This window comes from Equus przewalskii, chromosome 2 (genome assembly GCF_037783145.1).
Source record: "Equus przewalskii isolate Varuska chromosome 2, EquPr2, whole genome shotgun sequence".
Taxonomy (NCBI): Eukaryota; Metazoa; Chordata; class Mammalia; order Perissodactyla; family Equidae; genus Equus; species Equus przewalskii.
The window spans coordinates 42,686,961-42,709,635 of NC_091832.1; the positions used below are offsets into that span (position 1 = coordinate 42,686,961).

At 48.3% G+C, this 22,675-nt stretch overlaps 1 long non-coding RNA gene across 1 annotated transcript; it reads left to right on the forward strand.

Moving 5' to 3' along the window:
• Positions 1-3,881: 3,881 nt before the first annotated feature.
• Positions 3,882-12,812, forward strand: LOC139080906 (uncharacterized). The gene is made up of 2 exons (XR_011535755.1): positions 3,882-4,290; positions 11,923-12,812. It is a non-coding gene; the product is annotated as an uncharacterized lncRNA (long non-coding RNA).
• Positions 12,813-22,675: the final 9,863 nt, after the last annotated feature.

Consider the following 22,675-nt stretch of genomic DNA (forward strand, 5'->3'; position numbering starts at 1 on the left):
AATTTCAAGGCACAAGGATTAGAAAGGAAGAAACAGGACAGTTATTTGCAAATGATATGGTTTTTTATATAAAAAGCCCAAAAGAATAGAAAGGTACATCTTTTTTAAATAGTAAGATAGTTATGCAAGATGGGTGCCTGTAAGAGCTATATTTTAAAAAAAAATCAGTTGCATGTCATAACATAGATTATTCCTGAAGACAAAATGCTAAGTGGGGCGGAAAAACTTCTGGAAGATTACATACAACACAATACCATTTCTATAGAGCTCAAAAACCAGAAAAAATAAATAATAAGCAAGCATACATATATACGAGATAAAACCGTCTCTACATATGTAAAAAAAAGATGCCCAAGCAAAAAAATATCGACCATAGTATTATTTGTAAAAGCCTCAGACTGGAAACAACGTGCATATCCATCAACAAACAAATGAAAAAACAAATGTAGTTTATTCATACACTAAAACTTTACTCCACAATAAAAAGAAGTAACTCTAGTGGCCGGCCAGGTGGCGCAATGGTTAAGTTCACACATTCCGCTTCAGCCGCCCAGGGTTCGCTGGTTTGGATCCGGGTGCAGACATGGCACCGCTTGGCACGCCGTGCTGTGGTAGGCGTCCCACATATAAAGTAGAGGAAGGTGGGCACAGATGTTAGCTCAGGGCCAGTCTTCTTCAGCAAACAGAGGAGGACTGGCAGCATTTAGCTCAGGGCTAATCTTCCTCAGGGGAAAAAAAAGAAGTAACTCCTGATGCTCTAAATAGTGTGGATGAATCTCAACATGATGGCAAACAACAGTAACAACAAAAACTAGGCACAAAAGAGTAAATGCTGTACGATTCCGTTCATACGGAAGTCTAAAGCAGGCAAAACCAATCCTTGGAGAGAGAAAAACGCATAGTGGTGGCTCTGGCAGGGCAGACAGGATCATTTGGGAGGAAATACGAGGGGCTTTCTGGGGTAATGGAAACAAATTTTCTGAATGGGATAGTAATTCCATGGGTGTAAACATTTTTCAAAACTCATCAAATATACGCTTAAAATCTGCACATTGTTTTGTATATGTTATACTTCAATTTAAAAAGAATATATGTGGAAAGAAATTATATAATCTGAAAAAAAGAAAAAGTAAAGACTTGCTTAAAATTTAAGATACCTTGAGGGGGAGGGTTAGGTAGGGTCTGGGGGGGGATCGCATATGCAGACACAAGCTATTGGTGACGCTCTAGTCTTGGTTCGGGTGCTGGGTGCAAGGATTCACTGTATTCTTACACCTTAATTAACATATATGTTACCTTCAATATTTTCTAAGTATCAAATAATATATTTTTAAGGATATTGAAAAGAAATCACTTTGGGATGGGAAAAATAAAAAAAGATTCATGGGAGAAGTAGTACTTGAAAGAGAGAGAAGAGTTGTATAGACAGAGAGGGTGGGCAATAGAAACTGTAGACAGAATGCCAATGTGGGCAAACGCAGAGGGAAGATGGAGAGCGAGGCCTTTACGAATGACTGAAACGCTTGCTGATAGCCCGTCTTACATGGTTCTCATTTCTAGGATGGAGATCTTATGTCACCAATGACATTAACATTGTTGAGGATACAGACCATGGAAAATACAATTTTTTAGCATCTCTCCAAGAGCCAAACATTTATACTATATAAATGTAGCAGCTGGTTAATAAATGAATGCTGCATCTGACTGGATTCTATGGCTGAACAGAACACTAAAAATTAGGTGCATTTTCTTTCTCTGATTATTATTGAATTAAATTTACAGGCGAAGTTGATGAGGTAAAGTTTTCAGTTATGTTTGTGTCTGTGTGTGTGTGTGTGTGTGTGTGATGAGGACATTCACATGGCATAGCTCAAAGAATACTGCCATTTTTGATAGCACATGGAATTACTGAATATTGTGATTTGCTACAAAGTATTTGACAACAGTATAAGTCCTAAAATCGAATGCAGTTGGGACCTGAAATTGGTTGGATAGCTGAAATTTTGAGTGAAAGCAAGCAATCATAGAAAGTGAAATATCCAACCCCTAAACGTTTTATGGTAATGGAACACGTGTGAGTGAGTGCATTTTCAGTTGACATTCTTGTGATGAAGGGCCTTTCTCTTGCTCACGGGTCTGCCAACTGGAGTTAGACTGGGTTTTGCATGCACCCCTAGTCCTGCAGCGTCTGCAGGGTCCACAACGGCCACCCATCTCCAATGGGCACTCAGCATGCGGGAAACGCCACGTGTCCCCGTGTTTGCTTCCCCACTCTTCAAGATACACCTCCCACCCTCTCCCTGATCGTAAATGCCAGCACCTGTCTAAGTGGGAGCCCCAGGAGAGCAGCTTCAGCATCACCTGGGAGCGTGCTGGAAACAAATCCTCAGGCCCCGCCCCAGACCTGCTGACTCAGAAACTCTTGGGGTGAGGCCCAGCTACGTGTTTTAACACAATCTCCCCGTGATTCTGATGCAGGAGAACTCTGCCTCCCTTCAGCTGAGTATCTTTCCTCAGACTTCACTGAAAAAAACCAGAAGTGAACAAACCTCCCACTGCAGGAACCACCACCTACTCCTGTCCCCACGCTCTCAGCCTTCTTTCTGTTCTGACGTGTGCTGCATCTAGGAATTATCCTTGATTCCTTTTCCCTTCATTTCCAACTTCCAATCCCTGGTGGAGCCCTGTCATCATCCACTTGTGTCCACCTCTTTGACGGCACCCCAGTTGGAGCCATCGTCTCATGCCTGGATTCCACAGTAACCTCTTCCCTGGTCTGGCTGTTTCCACCACCAACACCCAGAGTCCCCTCTCCACCAGTGTCAGGATGCTCTCTTAAAGTGTAAACAGATTCCACCACTGATCTGCTCAAACCCCCTTACAATGGCTATCCCACATACCTGTGCGAAAGCCCTCTATGACCTGGCTCCTGTCAGCCTCCTCACGCTCCTCACTCTGTTTCATCGGTACTCTTGCTCCTGGCACTCAGCTACGTTGACCTTCTTTCCTGCAACATGCCAGGCTCATTGCCACCTCAGGGCCTTTGCACAAGCTGTCTCCTCTGCCTAGAAGGTTCTTCCTCGACCTTTTGTGCTGCTGGATTCTTCTTGTCTTTCAGATCACAGTTTAAACAACACAGAGATGTTCCCAACTGCCTGATCTAAAGTAACCATACCTGACACGACCTGGCTATTTGTCTGTCTGCTTTCCCCCGCTAGAACCTCAAAGGGCAGAGGCTGCCAGGGTCCTGTCCGTCATCCCAGCATCTACAGCAGAGCACATAGTGGGTGCTCACTACCTCTTAGTAAGTGATGAACAATGTGGAGAGGGAAGACGGGGAAAGCTGGGTTAGAAAGGCTCATGGATGTTGTGCTGTGTGACTCTTTGCCAGCTGCTCCAAAAAAAAGCCTTCAGTGTAACAGATGGGTATTTCTCTTGAAAGCCTTTGAAGTCAGATCTGTGCTTCTTTTAGCTGTGTCACTGTACCAAAATCACGGTTTATCCGAGTTACATTTTATTTAGAATTTCCGTAATCTCGAAAGCTACTGCTCTCCATAGATGTTAAAGTACAAATAAATGCTCCAAATTCTTATGATCTGTGCTTAGGATTAATTAGAACTCTTTCATTTACATGCTCAGAATGATTACATACATTTCTAAAAACCTGCATACCCTTCCTCATGGACTTGGGCGCTATTCCCAACTCCCGCACACCCCTCCCCCAGCTCTCCCCGTGGCTTTCTTGCCTTGGTGCAAATCCTCAGCCCTCTTTGCCTGCACCTGCTGGCCACAGGGTACTAGTCACACGACTGCCAAAGGAGCCTGTGAAACACTGATCGTATCAAATCGATTCCTGCTTAAAGCGCCAGCAGCTCCTCTTTGCCCTTCAAGTCCCCAGATGTCACGCAGTTCTTTGCAGGTGGGCGCCTTTGCAGGCTGGCTTTGATTGCCCCCACTGGGCCACCACCCTTCAACTCCAGCGAACTTCTCGCTGCTCCCTGCCCTCCTCTCTTCTCCCTCCCTGTCCCTGCCTGTCCCCTCCTTTCTTTCCTGGTGCAACCCTGTCCCCTGTGAAGCCGGTGGGTTGTGGCTCAGCTCAGCCCTGGTGGTGAAGGCAGTGTCCTGAGGAAGGAGCTCCCAGGACAGCAACGGCACTCTCCTGCATGACAGCGCACTTGCATTATGTCCCGGGGCCTTTACCTGCTCTTGCCATTGAGTCCTCCCAAGAGGAAGACCGACCGGCACCGTTCTACCGTTCTACTGGTGAGAACACGGAGCTGACTTCGTAAGGTGGGCGCCCCTGGCGGATGGTGGAAGTCAGCAGGGGTTTGGGCAGAAGGCTCTGGAGCCCCAAGCACACACGGCCCTGACCGTCTCCTTGTGCTGCCAACAGCAGAGTGGGGCGTCAGGCGACAACTGTGTCAGTTGCGCCCAAGCTCCTGCTGGGGTTCCCCACAGCTACAGTGGGGGCCTCCTGGGCCACCTGCAGTCTGCTTCCTAGAACCAAGGTGACAAGGCTACCTGCTTGTGCACGGCCTGGTCCTCACAGCCTCTAAACCCCCTGCAGCTTGCCCTTCTTCCCAACGAGGATGACAGGAGGGCACCGGGCCCAGTTCTGGAGCCACCCAAGTCCGCTGCGGGCTGTGGAACCAGGGATCTGATGACAGACAGGGTGCAAATGGGTCCCCCTCCCCTGAGGGGCAGATACGTGGACCCTGGTGTAAGGGCAGCCCCTCCACATTGTTATGAGGCTGCGTTTGAACAGGAGGCAACTCTGGCCTTTGCCACTTTTAATTTTTTTATGTTTTTAATTAAATTGCCAGGGTCACTGACACCCTGCAGAGACTGTGAAACATAGCCTTGCATTTTGTTAATGATACACCGTCTGTTTGCTCACGCCGTGTGGTCACATGATCTTTGCTCTGCAGAACATCCTGTCTCACTGGCCTGAACCGGTTTGTGGTGAAATGCTTGGGAAGGTGCCAGAAAGTCTCTCTCTCTCTTTCTTCTTCCTTCCTTCCTGTCTTCCTTTCCTTTCTTCCTTCCCCCTCCTTCCTTCCTTCTCTCTTTCTTTCTCTCACCTATTTTAAGATTGGCTGTTGCTGCCCAACTTGTTGGCAGAATTTTTGTTGCTGCCCATGACACCTAATGCCCCCATTTCCATTGCACTGTTCTTGCCAGACTCCTGATAGGGGCCAGTGAAGACCAGATAACGGGGAGCCATCAGGCCACAGGGGGCATTAGGGGGCAGTACCACCCACCCAAGGCTCAGAGGTTGCAGAGAAGTCAGCTGGACCCCGAGGAGGTAGAAGCTGAAGCTGGAGAGCCCCTCTGAGCTGCTGATTCGCCTTCACCTCGCACGTTCGTGATCATTGGCTCACGTCACACAGAAGCAGATGAAATCCCTGAAGGGTGCTGCTTCTGGGTATTTTTGAGAGCTTTGAATTTTATTCATTTCAGTTACGGCCAGGCCTCAAAAAAAATTAACGGAGGCACATATTCTGACCTTCTGTGGAAAATCCCATCGTTGGTTGAACCAAGAGACAAAGGGGGGAGAGAGAGGGAGAGGGGGAGGCAGAGGCTGCTCTGCATACTCCGCGTGTATCTTACCACACGCAGGTGCGGCGGAGGGAGCGCGGGGTGAACCACTCGGATGCTGATCTCGAGGAACTTCATGTTCATGTGGAAGAGGATGTAGGGCCGTGAAACATTATTTATAAAACATTCAGAAGCTCCACAGCTCCAAAGTGTTGGAACACCCATGTTCAGACACGCACCTATGTGGCCTAACTCAGAGGCTGTGCCTCAGTCGCTGTGTGACACTGTGTGATAAGGTGACAAGCCACTGCAGTAAGGGAGTTAGTCCTGGGAGTGCACCTCTCAGGGGACCAAGTGACCGGAGCACCCAGGAGGTTGTGGGTAGGGAACAAGGAGATGCTCACCCCACAGGAATTTAAAATCCGAGACGTTTCACACACGTGGAATCTCAACCATGCACCCGTCAGCAATGACCCCTTAGGCACATCTCCCTCCGGCTCCACGTCTTCCTGATGATAAGGACTCCCTCACGGCGCCCTGTCCCTTCCCTTCTCTCAGATTTCACTTTCTGGTTGTAATTTGGCGGGAGGGGGCACACACTCTCTCTCTCTCATTTCACCACTTCCTGGGGGGCTCTGATTACAAGGTTTAAGTTGTGCTTGCATTCCTGTGTATGTGTGTGTGTGTGTGTGTTTACTCCAATAGATGGACTTTTTTCGCAGAGAATATGGCCCATGTGGATGATTCATCCTTAGGTGTTTCACACTTCGGGTTTATGAAATACTTCTCCAATCAGCGGAGAACCAATGGCCCAGAACTTCTCTTATCACCTTGTGATAGGAGTTTGCAGCCCATAAAACCCAGCTGCACACTCCCTGCAGAGAAAACACCTGCACCTGGGCTTCTTGGCCCCGAGATTGTTATTTAGTCACTTGTGAGTAAAGGGCAGCCATTGTTCCTCCTCTCCCTCTGTCACTGAAGAGAAGCAGTCCTGCCACCCCCCCGTCCCCCCCTCCCCCCCCCGCCCGTGGGACAGCTGCGCGGGCCCCTTGCTGGGACATACGGGTTTCTCGGAGTTATCTTTCAGCCCCTGCAAGTGCACTGGCAATGATGGTTTTCCTGGACAAGCAACGAGTGATGTTATTCCCAGTTTTCCTGAAAATCCAGTCAACACCTCTGTGCTGACACAGTTTTGCTAAATTAACTCATACTGCTACTGAATCGCTCATGTCATTATTTCTAAATAATGGGGCTAATGAAAGTTACAGAAGACAGATGTGTGATCTGCAGCAAGGAAGAAACATGGCGCGCTTTCCAAGCTTCCGTCAAGAACTCCGGTCCGGCTTCATCAGTGAGCGCTTCGTTTTTATGCATAAAACAGCTGGGGCGCTGCTGTTACCCAGTGTCAGTGGTGTCCCTGTGGACTAGAGCATAATTCACTTCGAGAGGCCTCGACCATTGTGACGCTGGCATTGTGCTGGAAACACACCTGCTGTTGTTTCTTTTCTCTCATCCACACCCCAGAATGGGATAATTTTGTAATCCAAAGAGAGCAGCAATGTCTTACTGATGCATCTGCTACAAAGTAAAATAAGATACAGAATGAAGGATGGATGTGTGTTCGTGCAAGAACTGTACTAAAATGCTCCATAATGGAATCTCTTCCTAGGGAGGGTAATTGGGGAATGGTTATTCTTGAAGCAGCTGTGCTCACCCCTGGAAGAAAAATAGGGAGCGGCTGTGGTCCTTGAAAGTAGCGATCTCCTTGAAAGTAGGATCTCGTTGAAAGTACTTCCCCTCCTCAGGGCCTTCCTGGCGCTTTCACCTCCCCGGCCCTCCGCCCACCCCTGCCCCACCCACCCCTCAGGACTTGGGTCAGCCCCGCCTCCTACAGCAGGCAGTCCAGGTCCTCGCTGGCCGGGCTCCAGATGTGGGGTTTTATCAGTTGAGACAAGCTAGGTCAGGCCACAGTCCTGTCCACCCTCCAGTCCTCTATGGCATGTCCAACGTGGTCTAGAAGGTCCTGGCCGGCAGAGTCACCCAGGCAGAGGGAGGCTCCATCGGTCAGGCACTCCCACAGTGAGCGCGGCAGGGGAAGGAAACAGGATGCAGTGCACGCTGGCCCTTAGAGGTGCCACCCGAGGGGACACATGTCTCTTCCGCTCGTGTTTCACGGAGTCAAATGAAACCACCCCAGCCACAAAAGGCGTGGGAAGTGCCATCCAACAAGAGCCTAGAAAGAGAAGAGCCATAAAGTTCCCATAAAGTGACTTCCATGGGGCCCTGTCATCACGTGTGGTGCCAACTTAGCGCAGGGGACAGCAGCTGTGCAAATGCCACCACCTGGAGAGCCCCAGGCTGGAGGAAGGGGAGATCGCTTGGCCAGCCCAGGCCATTGCATCGACATGGCTGAAGCTGCAAGTGGCACGTTCAGTCCCACAGGTTTCTTTCTCATCCACAGCTGCGCCCCTGCTGCCTGCATGGGGCCGGGCACGAGGAGGCGCTCAGCAAACCCTGCAGAGTAACGACGCCCTCACAGCTCACCGAGGTCCTGTGAAGTCACTTGTGTCGCCCCAATTATATGTTCAGCCTCCTGAGCAGAACCTTCTGTGCCCTCCCGAATTCAGTGAGCATGTGTGTGCTCAGCCCTAGACTTGGAATCGGAGGAGACAAACCAACCCCAATCTCTGACCTCGAGGGTCTCAGGCAGACTCTAGCGGCGAAAACCAGGAACGATGTGCTGCCTGCCGTAATCCTGCGCGACCGAAGCATTCACAACCAGCCTGGAGATGTGGCTGGGAGTGTGGAGGCCACCAGAAACGTTTTCCCTGAGGAAGTGAGGTTGTGTCCAGGCCTCAGGGAGAAGGCTTCTGGTGGGTTGACAGGGACAAGCAAGGAATTCCCACTCAGAGACCAGCGAGCCGAAGCACAGAGAGCAGAAAGTGCTTTTTTCTCCCAATGAGAAGGCTGCAGGGAGGCCAGACTTACAGGGCAGATGGTGAATGTTGACGGCTTTGGGAGCCACATACTTTCTCTGTCACATTTTCTCCGTGTGTGTATGTGTGTGTGTTTTACAACCCTTTAAAAATATTCTTGGCTGGCAGACCATACAACAGCACAAAAGGCTAAGACACACCCACCAGGATGGCTGTAATCAAACAGACAGATAATAACAAGTGTCGACAAGGACGTGGAGAAATTGGAGCCTTCCTACATTGCTTGTGGGAATGTGTAATGATGCAGCTGCTGTGGAAAAGTCTGGCAGTTCCTTAAAAGGTTAAACATAGAGTTATCACGTGACCTAGTGATTCCACTCCAAGGTGGACACCCAAGAGAACGGAAAACATACCTCCACACAAAAACTCGCACAAAAATGGTCACAGTGGCATTATTCATAATAGCCAAAAAGTGGAAACAACCCAAATGTCCATCAACTGATGAATGGATAAGTAAGATGTGGTATATCTTTATAATGGAGCAATACTCGGCAACAAAAAGGAGGGAAGTACTGATTCATGCTACAACATGGATGAACCTTGAAAACATTATGTGAAGTGAAAGAAGCCAGTCACAGGAAACCATTTGTGTCGGATTCCATTGATATGAAATGTCCAGAACAGGCAGATGCACAAAGACAGAAAGTAGATTTATGGTGGCCAAGGGCTGGAGGGGATGGGGGAATGCGGGGTGACAGCAGATGGGTACATGGTTTCTTTTTGGGGCGATGAAACTGCTCTCAAATTAGATAGCAACGATGGTTGCAAAGCTCTGTGAATACACTAAACATCACTGAATTCTTTAAAAGTTTGAATGCTATGGTACGTGAATTATATCTTGATTTTTAAAAAATGGTTTATTTTTTCTTAAAAAACAAAAAGCAGACCAAGGGCTGTCGTTTGCCAAGTCCTGGGTTGGTGAATGAAAGGGAGCACCTGGACAAGTGAGTAGAAATTTCCACAGTCTTGGAGGTTGTGCTAAGGTGCTCGGACTCGGGCCTCCAGGAATGAGGAGGAACCGCCCAAGACCTCAGCGTGGAAGAAACACGACCAGAGATGCTCAGGAAAAACGGGGCAGGAAGACCAGCCGGTGTCTGCTCTGAAATGGCGAGAGGGGTGATGAGAGCCTGGACACGGCGCCAGAGGAGGGACGGACAGGGGAGGGTCCTGCAGGTTCTGTGGAAGAATCAGTAGGCTGGACACTGGCTACTCGTGAGTGGAAGAGAAAGAGAAGCGAAGATGCCTGCAGTTTCTAGATTGGGCTCAATGCACAGATGCCTGAGTCCTGGGACCCAGGAGGAGGAGCAGGCTGACGAGTGGGACATGAGCATCCCTGGGGCACATCTCATCCCAGGGGGGCTCTGAGGCTCCTGCAGGGCTGTATTCTGTAGGCGTGGTGTATTCTGTATGCGTGGTGGAGCGTGTCCACTACGTGGAGGAAAGTGTGTCTCTGCCCAGAAGGAAGAGAAACTGGGGTGAAAGATACCGATCCGAGAGCGGTCAGAGGGGAGCTAGGGCCCCAACATAAGAATTCCCCAGGAGAGCAAACAGCAGCAGGACCTCAGGAGGCTAAAGATGGGAACCACGGAACACTGGCATGTGAGGAGCAAGGAAAAGGAAGGAAGAGATCTGGGCAGGAGGAAGTGGAAATGGTCAGGGAACCAGGAGAGGGCCCAAGAAAGCAGTTCATAAAGGAGGGCGTCGAATATTCCAGGGTGGTGGGGTAGAGGCTAGGGGCCACCACCCAGCTTTCTGAGAGGCTGTCTCACAGCCTGAGAGGATCAAGCCAGCCCGCAGAGCTGAGGAAGAAATGCGAGGTGGGCAGCAGGAACAGGAACGGGGAGGAGAAGGTAGGCGAGGCTGTAGAGGGAGCAGGAGTCTGGGGCAGGAAGATCCTGCATCCTGCCTGCTGGCTGAGGAGGAAACGCTGCTCCAGGCGACCGGTGGAAGCAATCCCCATTTCTCAAGAGAGGAGAAGGGCTCAAAGATGAGAGGGGAGAACCTTCCCCAGAATCTGGTGAGGGAAGGGCACTGGGTCTGGCTGTCCGAAGCACCTGCTCTTTCTCCTGCCTGCGGGGAGAAGCCTGGGGAGCGAGGCCCAAAGGAAGCGGGAAGGGACAGGGTGGGGGTTCACCTCAGACAGGAATCTAGATGCCTCTCCCTTGGGGTCAGGTTAGAAAGCTCAGAATGTAAGGTTATACACACACGTCTGTATCGAGTGTGAATTTTAACAGAACCACAAAAAACTGTCCTTGTGATGGTGAGTTGTATGTGTCAGCGTGGCCAGGCTGCAGTGCCCAGTCATGCAATCAACACCGACAGGGCTGTATTCTGTAGGCGTGGTGTATTCTGTATGCGTGGTGGATTCTGTAGGCGTGGTGGATTCTGTAGGGGTGGTATACTCTGTAGGTGTGGTGTATTCAGTAGGTGTGGTCAGCGTCTACAGTTGGTTGGCTTTAAGGAAAGGAGACGCCTCCTGACAACGTGGGTGGGCCTCATGCTATCAGTGGGAGGCGTTAGGAGCAGAAACTGAGGTTGCTCGGAGAAGAAGAAATTCTGCCTCAAGACAGCAGCATCAGTGGTCACCAGGGGCCAGGAGCTGGAAGAATGGGACTTAGTATTTAATGGGGACAGAGGTTCAGTTGGGGATGATGAAAAAGTTCTGGAAATGGGTGGTGGTGATGGTTGCACAACAATGTGAATGTACTTAAATGCCACTGAATCCTACACTTAAATATGGTTAAAACGGTAAATTTTATGGTATGTATATTTTACCACATACACACAAGAAAGACCGCAGCATCAACTCCTACCTGAGTTTCCATCCTACCGGCTCGTAGCACAGATTTCAGACTTGCCAGCCCCCATGGTCACGTGAGCCAATTCCTTGAAATACACTCCTAAGGTATCCATCCTATTGGTTCCGTTTCTCTGGAGAATTCTGACCGACACAGTAATGTTGTTTATTTCTTTACAGTTGAACTCACCTGTTAACCATTTGGTAAGGGAAAAACCTAATATTACCATCCAAAGTAAGTCTGGGGGCCGGCCTGGTGGCGCAGCGGTTAAGCTCGCGTGTTCTGCTTCGGTGGCCTGGGGTTCGCCGGTTCGGATACCGGGTGCGGATGTGGCACTGCTTGGCAGCCATGCTGTGGTAGGTGTCCCACATATAAAGCAGAGGAAGATGGGCACGGATGTTAGCTCAGGGCCAGTCTTCCTCAGTGAAAAGAGGAGGATTGGCAATAGTTAGCTCAGGGCTAATCTTCCTCAAAAACAAACAAACAAAGTGTGATGCCTGGTTTCAATTCAGTTTTTTGTGTGTAATCAGCTACTCTGGTCAATTTGGGATGCTCCCCACCCTCACCCCATTCTTCTTTCCTCATCCTAGGTGGGACCTGGACTCAGGGGAGGTTTACACGGCATCTCAGTGTCACGGACAGAGATATGCATACCTGGTCCATGATCCTCTGTTCTCTCTGGCCTCTCCTGAGAGCAGCCTGTCCTGCCAGGTCTTGGGCATCACCCTCCATCCCTGTGCCCCTGCGATGATGGCCAAGAGTCTGTCGGAGCCTCCATCTGTCAAGTCTTACACTCTGTTCTCAGTGACCAAATTTAAGGCTTCTTCTGGCCCACCAGTCCTCAAAGTCACTTCTGTGTCCCTCTTAGTGTGTTGGAACCTCTCATCTGTTTCTTCCCAACCACACTGGGTGTGCGGGTCTCTGTAAGGCTGCCCTTGAGCCCATCTGCATAGATAGCTTCCGCAGCCATTGTTCCAGGAGCTTCTCTGCAAAGTCTCCACTCTCCAGGGCCAGGCGGATGCAGGGTCAGGGGAGAGCATTTTTAGGGTTGAAAATACCAGACTACATGTGGATGGCACGGGTAATGATGCAAATCATCATTAGAAAATTCTTATCTTTCACAAAGCTCAGACTTCCTCTGATCCTGTTTTCTTTTGAGAAGTGCTCTGTGCAAAGAGCACAGAACAGCAATGAGGAACCTGGGCGTTCGTCTCAGTTCTACCTTGCCTATGTGATTTGGGGCAAGTTCCTTAATTGTCCTGCGTCTCGGTTTCCACGTGAACAAAACAAGAAGAACACAGTGGGCTGCTTGGCTGTTGCAGGCTGGGTCTCATCTCATGTCCCTTGGCGAGAGCTCAAAGGTCCCAGGATGTGGCCAATGTACGCTCAGAAGCTCTTTTTCTAGATTGATTCGCATTCATATAACTCATGCAAACAAATTACAAATTAACAAAGCAGAATAAATGTAACAATATAATTGCCAAGTGAATTGCTTTTATCCACGCCACCTCTGACATCAAACGTGTGGGTCTGTGTCTCACACCAGCGCCAACTGGGTGTCCACGAATTCAGTTCAGTTCTGATACTGCTCAGAGATAGCGTCAGACCCCATAGGTTAAGGGCTCGGTCCCACATGACTGTCCCCACTTCAGATGCCAATCACAAGTCCCCAGGCCACTCATACTTCTGACCAACTGGATATAAATCAAGGGTTCCCATAACTCCCTCCTCAGGTTCGATAATTTCCAGAATAGTTCACAGAACTGAGGAAAGAGCTTTAAGGTCATGCACCGAATAATGACATTTCTGTCAACAGCGGACAGCATACATGTCGGTGGTTCCATAGAACTAATGTCACCTAACCTGGGTATGTAGCGGACTACCCCATCTCAGTTTGTGTAAGTACACTCTGTGATGGTCGCACAATGATGAAATTGCCTAATGACGCATTTCTCAGAACACATCCCTGTCCTTAAGCGATGCGTGACTGTTCTTACTATTACTGGTTTATTATAAACAAAACAACTCAGGAACAGCCAAATGCAAGAGATGCAGAGGGCAAAGTATGTTGGAAGGGGTGTGGAGTTTCTGTGCCCTCTCGGTAGTGCCACCCTCCCAGCACCTTGATTGTGTTCACCAACCCAGAATCTCTCCGACCTCCATAGTTTAGGGGTTTGTACGGAGGTTTCAGTAGGTAGTCATGACTGATTAAATCTTTGACCACTGGTGATTAACTCAGTCTCCAGCCCCTCTCCCCTCCCTGGAAGTTGGGGGCGGAGGGTGCTGAAACTTCCAACCCTCTGATCGCGCCTTGGTCTTTCTGGGGATCAGCCCCAACCCTGAAGCCATCCTGGGACCCCCAGCCACCAGCCGTCTCATTGGCATACAGAAGACACTCTTATCTCTCTGGATTTCAAGGGTTTTGGGAGCTGTGTCCCAGGACAAAGAGCAAGTATCTATTTCCCATTGTACCACACCAAGGGTACTGAATATTTGTGTCAATGGGTCAGCACCTCTCTTGCCAACAGTGAAAGCTAACGCAGTCATCCAACCGGATATGGCTTGGTTAATATGAGAAGAGCATGAAACTCATGGAATAGCGTCATCAAGCTGGAATAACAGAGGGAACCCCCTTCCACCAGAGATGAACCCACCCTCCAGACAAGATTCCTCAATTATTAACCCCCAGAGGTTCTTTACAACACATTTGATTGTGTTTAAAACAGAATCGCAGTGGTGGGAGGCCTGGGCATAATGGATGAGGGCAGCAGTTAGGCCAGGCAAGAGGAAGATGGGGAGGCAGCTGCTCTGAAGGCCACGGGATGGAGACAGAGCGACCGGGCAGAGGAGTGAGGAGAGGCTCTCTGGCCCTTGGAGAACTGGGTTGCTGGCTGTGCTGTGCTCCAGAGGCCTGCCCCCCCAGCCCCCTCCGCACCTCCCCCAAACCGCATTCCCAGAGAGGCGGAGACTGAAACCAATTGTTCCTGCCAGGCCTGGGCAGATGTGGGCCTTTGCCTTCAGCTCCCCGTCCTTCAAAAGCTTCCAGGAACCACAAAGGCCTGGCTGGGCCAACAGAGCAGATGCAGAGCAGAACACAAAAGAAGCGACTCATGAGTTAATTATGTGTAAACCTCATTGCAAAAACCACATTGCTTTAAAATTTTTTTAAACCACCCGAACATAGTAAACTCCATCAGGGCATGCTGGGTGGCTCTTTAAAAAGATGGAATGAGAACCCATAGATCCTTAGCAGGCCTGGGATGCAAACCTCTCTAAACCTTGGCTTCCGAGGATACGGTCAGAGGAGGTGCTTTCTCCCCTTCTAATAGTCAAGGATTATGTCATTTTACTGCTTTTTCCCTTTTTACTCTGTTTATTTTTTTTCTTACTGTTATTTCAAAAATATTTCTATTTTTCAAAAAATATGTAATTTTTAAAAATTTCTGGTTGTGCATATAGCCTATGTCTTTCCTTTTAAGAAAACACACTTTTTCCAAGATGTATTACACAGAAACGGCTTCCTTCCTCATCTGAAGAAAGGGAAGATCCCAAAAAGCAAAAGCACAATCACAGCCATAGTTTTTTTCTTTAGATTAAAATGCCACTTATATTTCTCACTTCTGACAACAGAATTATTTAATATTCAGTGTGGATTTGGTTTTCACAAGACGACACTGGCATTTACGTAAGGCATGCTTTATCCTGGGCTCCTAAGATAGAGCAAGCTCCTTTAATAATAATTCCCAGAACACCGAGTCCACCGGCAGGCAGCACAGAAATGCTGCATTAGCCGCCATGGAGCAGCCACTCATCCATCATTCCTGGCAGCTCAGCCTACTAGCAGCCGGGAGATGCTCATGAACAAGTCCTTTGTCTTCAAGGGATGAAGAACATCCAGGCTTTCGCTCACTCTAGAGAGACCCCGCAGGAGGGGTTTCAGCATCAGAGTCTGCAACCTTCACGTAAAATGGCTGGAAAGTCACTGATGGAAAATTAATGCCCTTTCTAAGGCTTGATTCAATAGCTTTAAGATTCACTTAAATAGCTTCATCTTTACCACCCCATAGTTACAAAAAATGTTTCCAACCAACATCAAACCAAAAGTCTCCCCAGCGGGGGCTGTCCTCCCCCAGGCAAAATAAAACACACCCACCGGGAACGTCAGCGCAGGCCACAGAGGGCAAAGACCCGAGTCACGACAGCTGGGATCTGCTACGGAGCTGTCACCGCTCCCCAAAGCACACTCGTGACACTTAGCAGTCAGGCCAGCATGAAGCGTGACGAGCTTTTCCTTTTAGGCTGAATTATAGAAAGCTACTGTTGTTTTGGTGAGGGAGCGGAGGGTATGAGAGGGGCAGGGATCAGAATTCCCTAGTCCTTTTCACTGCTGATCTATAACCCTGAACTCATCTCTCCACTCCTAGGTCTTGTGAAATGGGGCTTTCTACCTGGATGCTCCAAAACCTGTGAGCCCAAATAGCACACGTCCTCCTGGGAGGCACGCAAGTTGCTTAAGTGGGACACCGTGGTCGTGCAGACAGCAATCGGGCAGCCTGCTTGAAGGCGGTCACGTGGTCTCCTCCTTCTGGGTGGAGTCCCCCGCTTGACATCATGAATGCCCTGGAATTTGTCCTGACCCAGGACAGTAATTTCATGTTCGCGGAAGGGTCAGGCATACTGCTTAACGGATATCCACCGAGTCCTAGAACCAGCTGTGGTGTCAGCCAGCTGAGTGCCAATGAGCAAACCATTTACATTAGTCTGGGCCCCTTCATCTGTGAATGAGGGGGACTCCCTGGTCTTCAAAGTCCCCCTGTTCTAACATCTAAGACATGGTGATTTCCTCTGGTAACGCAAGGAAAGGAAGAAGAGGATTATATCCTAAAGCCCTAAATCTATCATAATAAGAACACCACTTGTGCATTGATTTTTTAAAGCAGCCCTTCTGAAAAAAATTGAGCAGATGAGATGTATAAGTGTACAAAACACATCTGGCCCAGCCTGGACTCAACTAAAAGCCAAGGGACAAATCAATATTCGTAAAAATTGATCATGATAAGCACACATCGACAAGAAGGATGTTTCCATCCTCCACTGGACTCAACCCCACAGATGGGCCTTTGTTAGCTACAGTGTAACACCAGGCCCTGTCGCATGCTTTAAGTTAGGGGGTTGATGTGGAATGGTGCTCTCCAGAACTTCTGGGGAAAGCCCAATCAAGTTCATCACCCATTGTGTTGTTTGTCCTTTAGGAATAAAAACTGTGGGATAAATCCATCACTGTGTTGGCCTTTCTCTCCTGATGAACTGGTCTATTTCCTTTTTGTAAATGATGAGCTGCACGTCATCTATCCCTCCTTGGACCTGCCTGTCAGAGAATTCAGAAGACAGGTCTGTGTTTAACTGAGAAATTTTTTTTTTTTTTGGTTAGAAAGATTGGCCCTGAGCTAACATCTGTGCCAATCTTCCTCTATTTTGCATGTGGGACACCACTACATGGCTTGATGGCTTGATGAGTGGTGTGTAGGTCCACGCCCGGGATCCAAACCCGCAACCCCAAGCGGAAAAAGTGGAGCGTGCGAACTTAACCACTAGGCCCCTGGGCCAGACCCTTGAGTACTTTTTCTTATCCTGAGATCCCCAATGTAATTATACCTGCCACTTCATTCTTATTTTAATGGGTTTTGGGCTTACTGATTCTTTAAATGAATGCCTTCATTTATTCCTTTGAGCAGTTTTAGGTTTAGAGTAGAATTGAACAGAAAATGCAGAGTTCCTATATACTCGCTCCCCTCCCCGTACACATTTCCCCCTAGTATTACCCGCTTGCGTCGTTGCAAGGTGATGAGCCAGCATTGATACGTTATGGCTAACTAAAGCTCAGGCTTTACATTAGCGTTCCCTCTTTGTGTCGTGTTCTAAGGGTTTTGACAAACACATAATGTCTTGTATCCAGCACTGCAGTATCATACTGAACAGTTTCACTGCCCTAAAAATCCCATGTCCTCCACCTGTTCATCCCCCACTCCCCAATAACTCCCCAATAACTGGCAACCTGAGCTTTCTGCTGTCTCCATAGTTTCCTCTTCCAGAACGTCATTTAGTTGGAATTATTCAGCATGCAGCCTTTTCAGATTGGCTTTTTTCCCTTAGCTATCCATTTTTGAGGCTCCTCTCTGTCTGTTTGTGGCTTGAGAGCTCATTTCTTTTGATCGCTGAGCAGTGTTCCATTGTATGGGTGTGCCAGTTTGTCTGTCCATTCACCTAAGAACATTTTGATTCCTTCTAATTTTTGGTAATTATGAATAAAGCTAAGATTTCTACTGATTTTCATTACTAATATATTACTGTAAGCTGCCTCAAAATTGTTTTGGAAGTAGATGGGAGTGTAAGTTAGTATTGAAATATGCTCAAAGACTGTTCATACTACAGAATATCAGTTTCTAAAACCCTGCCAATTAGAATCAAGTTTACCAAGATCTGGCTAAGAGCACTGACCGAGAGCGATGACTGCTATATATGCTCTGGGAATCCCGTGCATCCCACGTGAATTTGAGCGGAATGTGGACCAAGCATTGCTGTGTTAGGTAAAGAGCTCAGCAGGGGTGTTGATCTCAAGACGTATGAAAATTACAGAGGCAGAATTCTCTTGCTTCCTAGACAGAATCAAACTCAAGCTGCTGTTGACCAGAAACAAGCAGACAAAATTGCACTTTCTGCTGGTAACGCTGCCACAGGATTCTCAGTCTATATAACTAACTGTCTTCACTATTAACAATACGTTCTAATTACACACTCAGAGCGTGCACAGCTTGCTTATATGCCACAGATAGAAAGGGGCAGCAGTCCTCACGGGGCATATATGGGGTTAAGCTTGCCTTCTGTGAGATCTGAGCCGGAGCTGAGAATGGAAAACAAGCCCAAACTGGTTTTTTAACTTTAATTTTTATCAAGGTGAAACATGAGTGTCTGGTTCTTTTTGGGTTTTCGTTTGCTCATTTTGTTAAGTAGTGTTAAAGGCTTATTACAAACAGAAACAAAGCCAGAGAGCAATCTCTTGCTCCACTCACTTTCTTTGCATGCTTTTAACTCTAAGCAGATTCTTGCGACAGTTCCTTCCATGTTATTAAGTGCAATTACACCACTGTGTCTTGATCAATCCATTTTAGACATTGTCTACTGTCTGCCTTTTACAGTAGCTGAGAATTTAGCGCCCATGCATCCCAATATAGTTACAGCTTTATGTGTGGTTAGATCAGGATCTGACGTTTACACCATTAGGACCATGCAAATATTGTTCACTGCTGAGTCAAGTAATAAACTATGATTGCATTTCCTTCCTTTTACACCTTTCTGTTAGTTTCAAAGTTGATGTCTGCCTTATATTTGGATTGACTCCGTTTTATTTGTACCTGTGCCATCTCCTTGCACCCCATAATATCCTCTCATCCCACAAGGCTGAATCTGATAGTCAGCTGGCTTCATTTTTGTTTCCAAGAGACTCCTTCCTGGGCCCCAGCTCCCTAATCCCGGCTAAATTCTGTTCCCTTGGCGGCTGCATAAATTTGTTCTTGGGCTTCCCGTCACCGTCGCCCTGGAAATTCCCTGTGCTCCTTGAAGCCCTCCTTTCTGGGACTTCCTGTCTTCCTGGTTTCAGTTTTTCTTGGTTACTCCCTCACCCTGATGGATCACATCTTCCAGGAGCCTCCTGGGAGAGTACGCAGAGCAAACTGAAAGATGGGTGCCGGAGTCAGAGAGACGGGGATCAAAACGCCGCTCTCACCACTGAGGCTGTTTGGAGAAGGCGGCTGCTTGTCTGCTGGCCAAGGCAGCATCCTCCCACTGCGCCCTCGAATTGAGTGCACCCACTCAGCTGAGCTGGAAAACGGCAGTCGCCCAGACGGGCGAGACTGACGGGACATCTGCTGTGCGCAGGCCGGCAGAGCCCAGGGAGCAGAGGAGGACGGGTGCTGGGGGGAGCATTCCCAGTCACAAAAGTCACAGCCCTGGGGAGGAGGCACGCAAGGAGGGGCGCGGGCCGGCCTGGGCATCAGCATTTTCAAAGCCCCTTAGGTGATTCGATGCAGCTAAAGCAGGGGCCCTCCTAAGAGTGTGGCTGAAGCAGCAGGCGGTCTGCAACTTTCCTCAGGAAAAGCCCACTGTCCTCAGCCCGCACCTGGCCCTGGCCTCCCCCTCCTGCGCCTCCCCTTGGTCCCCAGGCTCTGGGCTGCTGCCCTTCCACCTGCTCCTCCTCCTCCTCCTCCTTAACAGCTCAGTTGCATGACTCTCTCCCAGTTTCACCTGGAACCGAGTCTGTGTTTCGGTTTCTTGTTCTTCTTGTTTCGAGAGGGATTTCCAAGAATTGATGGAGGGAGGAAAGGTGTCCTCTGCTGTCCCCAAAGCAAACTATTGCACAAAGCCAATTCGAATGGATTCTTTTACCAAGAGTTTTTCTTACGCTTTTTAGAAATGACCCAGAGAGATAAAAATGGATCTATTTCTATGAAAATATTTGTTGTTTTGAAAAGAAGTTACAGATAAAGGGTCATAAGAGTCTGGAGCCAAGAGTACACAGCCTTCGGCTCACACGTGAAGAATGGGACCCAGACTCGCTCACACTGGCATGGGGTGGAGGCAAGCACCCACAGACACTTGCTCCTCATGGAGCCTCTTTAAATTATATGATATAATTCGGTTTGTTTTGCCAATTTCCCCAAATATCACCTTGGCACAGCCCCACACAGTGTAAGCATCCTCGTCTTCCCATGTGAGCAGGAAGTCCTGATACTGGCACTCACCAGCAGCTACAGGATTTGGCCGAGGCATCTAACCTTCCCAAGCCTCAGTTTCAGTCTCTAAAATAGACACAGTAGGATCCGCGCTACACGCCTCAGAGTTCACATGAGGCGCCAGTGTGGTCACACACGGTAGGTGTTTGCGAAGTGGAAGGCGTTAATCAGAGGTGGTGCCATTATCATAATCCGCCCAACCCTGTTTCCTTCAGGCCAAACAGGTATCTCGACTGCTTCCCAGTTTCCCCTCAGAGTGCACCCTTCTGCAGGGCCAAATAGTCATAAGAAGAAGAGGTCCTTTATACTTTCACATTCAAATACAACATCAGGGTGAGGAGAAACAAAACAAAAAGCCAAACGTGAAATATCCTATATTTTTAAACCAGTGCTACAGCCGCATTCCTGTAAAATATCTTGGGAAGGCAGAGTTTGGGGAGGCACACGCTAGACGTAATAAGAAGTGAACCGGGGGCAAACACACTGCAATAGTCTGCTCAGGCTGCCTTCACAAAAGACCACAGACAACAGGAATTTATTTTCTCACAGTTCTGGAAGCTGAAGGTCCAAGATCAAGGTTCATCAGGGTCTGGTTCTGGTGAGGGCTCTCTTCCCGCCTGTCAGACGGCCACACCTTCCGGCTGTGTGCTCACATGACTGGGGGGGGAGGTGCTCTGGTGTCCCTCCTCTTATAAGGACACCAGTCCTCTTAGATCAGGGCCCCACCCTCTGACCTCATTTAACCTTAATCACCTCCTTAAAGGCCCTGTCTCCAACTACAGTCACACTGGGGTTAGGGCTTCAGCACATGAATTTGGGGGGATACAGTTCCATCCGTAACACACGCCCTCCTCTCGCAGGCTTCTGTTTCCCTCAACAACAGGGGAGGCGAACGTTCTGGGGCTGCTACAAGAGATTAGTCTAGACAAAAAGTAGAAATAAACTGGAATTCACAGAATTCAAGCTATGGATGGAGGCCAGGCTGGTCTCACAGGCGTGGCAGAGCTTTCTAGACTCTGGGATGTCAGTAAGAAGGGTCTCCTGGAGGCCCCCGTATCTGTTCTATGCACATTAACACTCTGGGATATGGTTTGAACCTTCGTGAACTTTCAACCACTACTCTGAAGCCTAACTGCCCTCTGCTTGAGATTCTGGAGCATTTTCCTCTGACATCTCATAGGAGAAGGGCTATGGAAAGACTACATTTCTGAACCCAAAACCACGAGAAAATTTAAGGCTCTGCGTGTTGGCGGTGAGGCCAGAGGATCTGCCACCGTGGGATTCAGAGTTCTCTGTGGTTTGACATAATAGCTACCTATTAAGTTTGCCTTCTGCTTGACCTGTGCAACTGCCACTTAGAAAACCAAAGCCATCATCCATCGTGTGTCTTTATAAAGAACTTCTTTAAACTTTATCTCATGAAACTGTTTTCATAATTATTCAGCTCAGCTCGGTTTCCGGAGCACCGTATGAGACGTCCAAATAGAGTAAAATTGCAATCCTCTAGGATCAGCCCAAAAATATCTTCCAAACTAACAAGAGTTAAAGGATTTTTGTATTTTCCTTCCTGAAAAGGACATAAATCATAATAGAATAAGCCCAAATTCAAATTTACTTAAAACAACAACAACAAAACTTCCAGATTATGCTCTGGTGTTAGTTGGGTCATTCACTCAGCAGACGTCATCCAATATCCTTCTGTCCACAGCCCTTTACAGTGATGACTAATGCTCCAAATGCTGATTCCGAGGCAGAGTAAAGTCCTGAAAAATAGCTCCTGATTAACTATCATGCACTGGAATACAGAAAAGTGAACCAAAATACTTGATTGTCTTTGATATTTGCTGACTTAAAGTCATATAAAAACCACGGCTTTATGCATTTTAAAAAATTTCATCATTATGGGTAGACCGTCAAGGCAGAAGAAGAGAATATATTTTGTTCAACAGCTTGTTAGCTTGACTGCCATTTTTTTTTATTAAAGATTGGCACCTGAGCTAACAACTGTTGCCAATCTTCTCTGTCTTTTTTTTTTTTTCTACTTTATCTCCCCAAATCCCGCCCCGTACATAGTTGTAAATCTCAGTTGCAGGTCCTTCTAGTTGTGGCATGTGGGACGCCGCCTCAATGTGGCTCCACGAGTGGTGCCATGTCCGCACCCAGGATCCGAACTGGCGAAACCCTGGGCCGATGCATGGGAGCGCACAAACTTAACCACTCTGCCACGGGGCCAGCCCCTTGACTGATTTTTTAAAAATTTGGACACAATATGTGGGCCGCTATTTGTACTCTTACCCAGGCCCCACAAAGGTTAGGGCAGGCCTACCCTCCACAGCATGCCATTCCAGATTCCTCTTATCTTCCTTCTCCACCACCCTTAGCATGTGACTTTTGTCTTCATGGTCTTTTTACCTCACAGTCTCAAGACAGCTGCTCCAGCTCCAACCTCATGCCCATATTCCAAGCAGGAAGATGAAGACAAAGAGAAGGAGGATAAGGTGGTGCTAAATCACAAAAGCAAAAACCTTCCAGAAATCCTTGGCAGATTACCCAC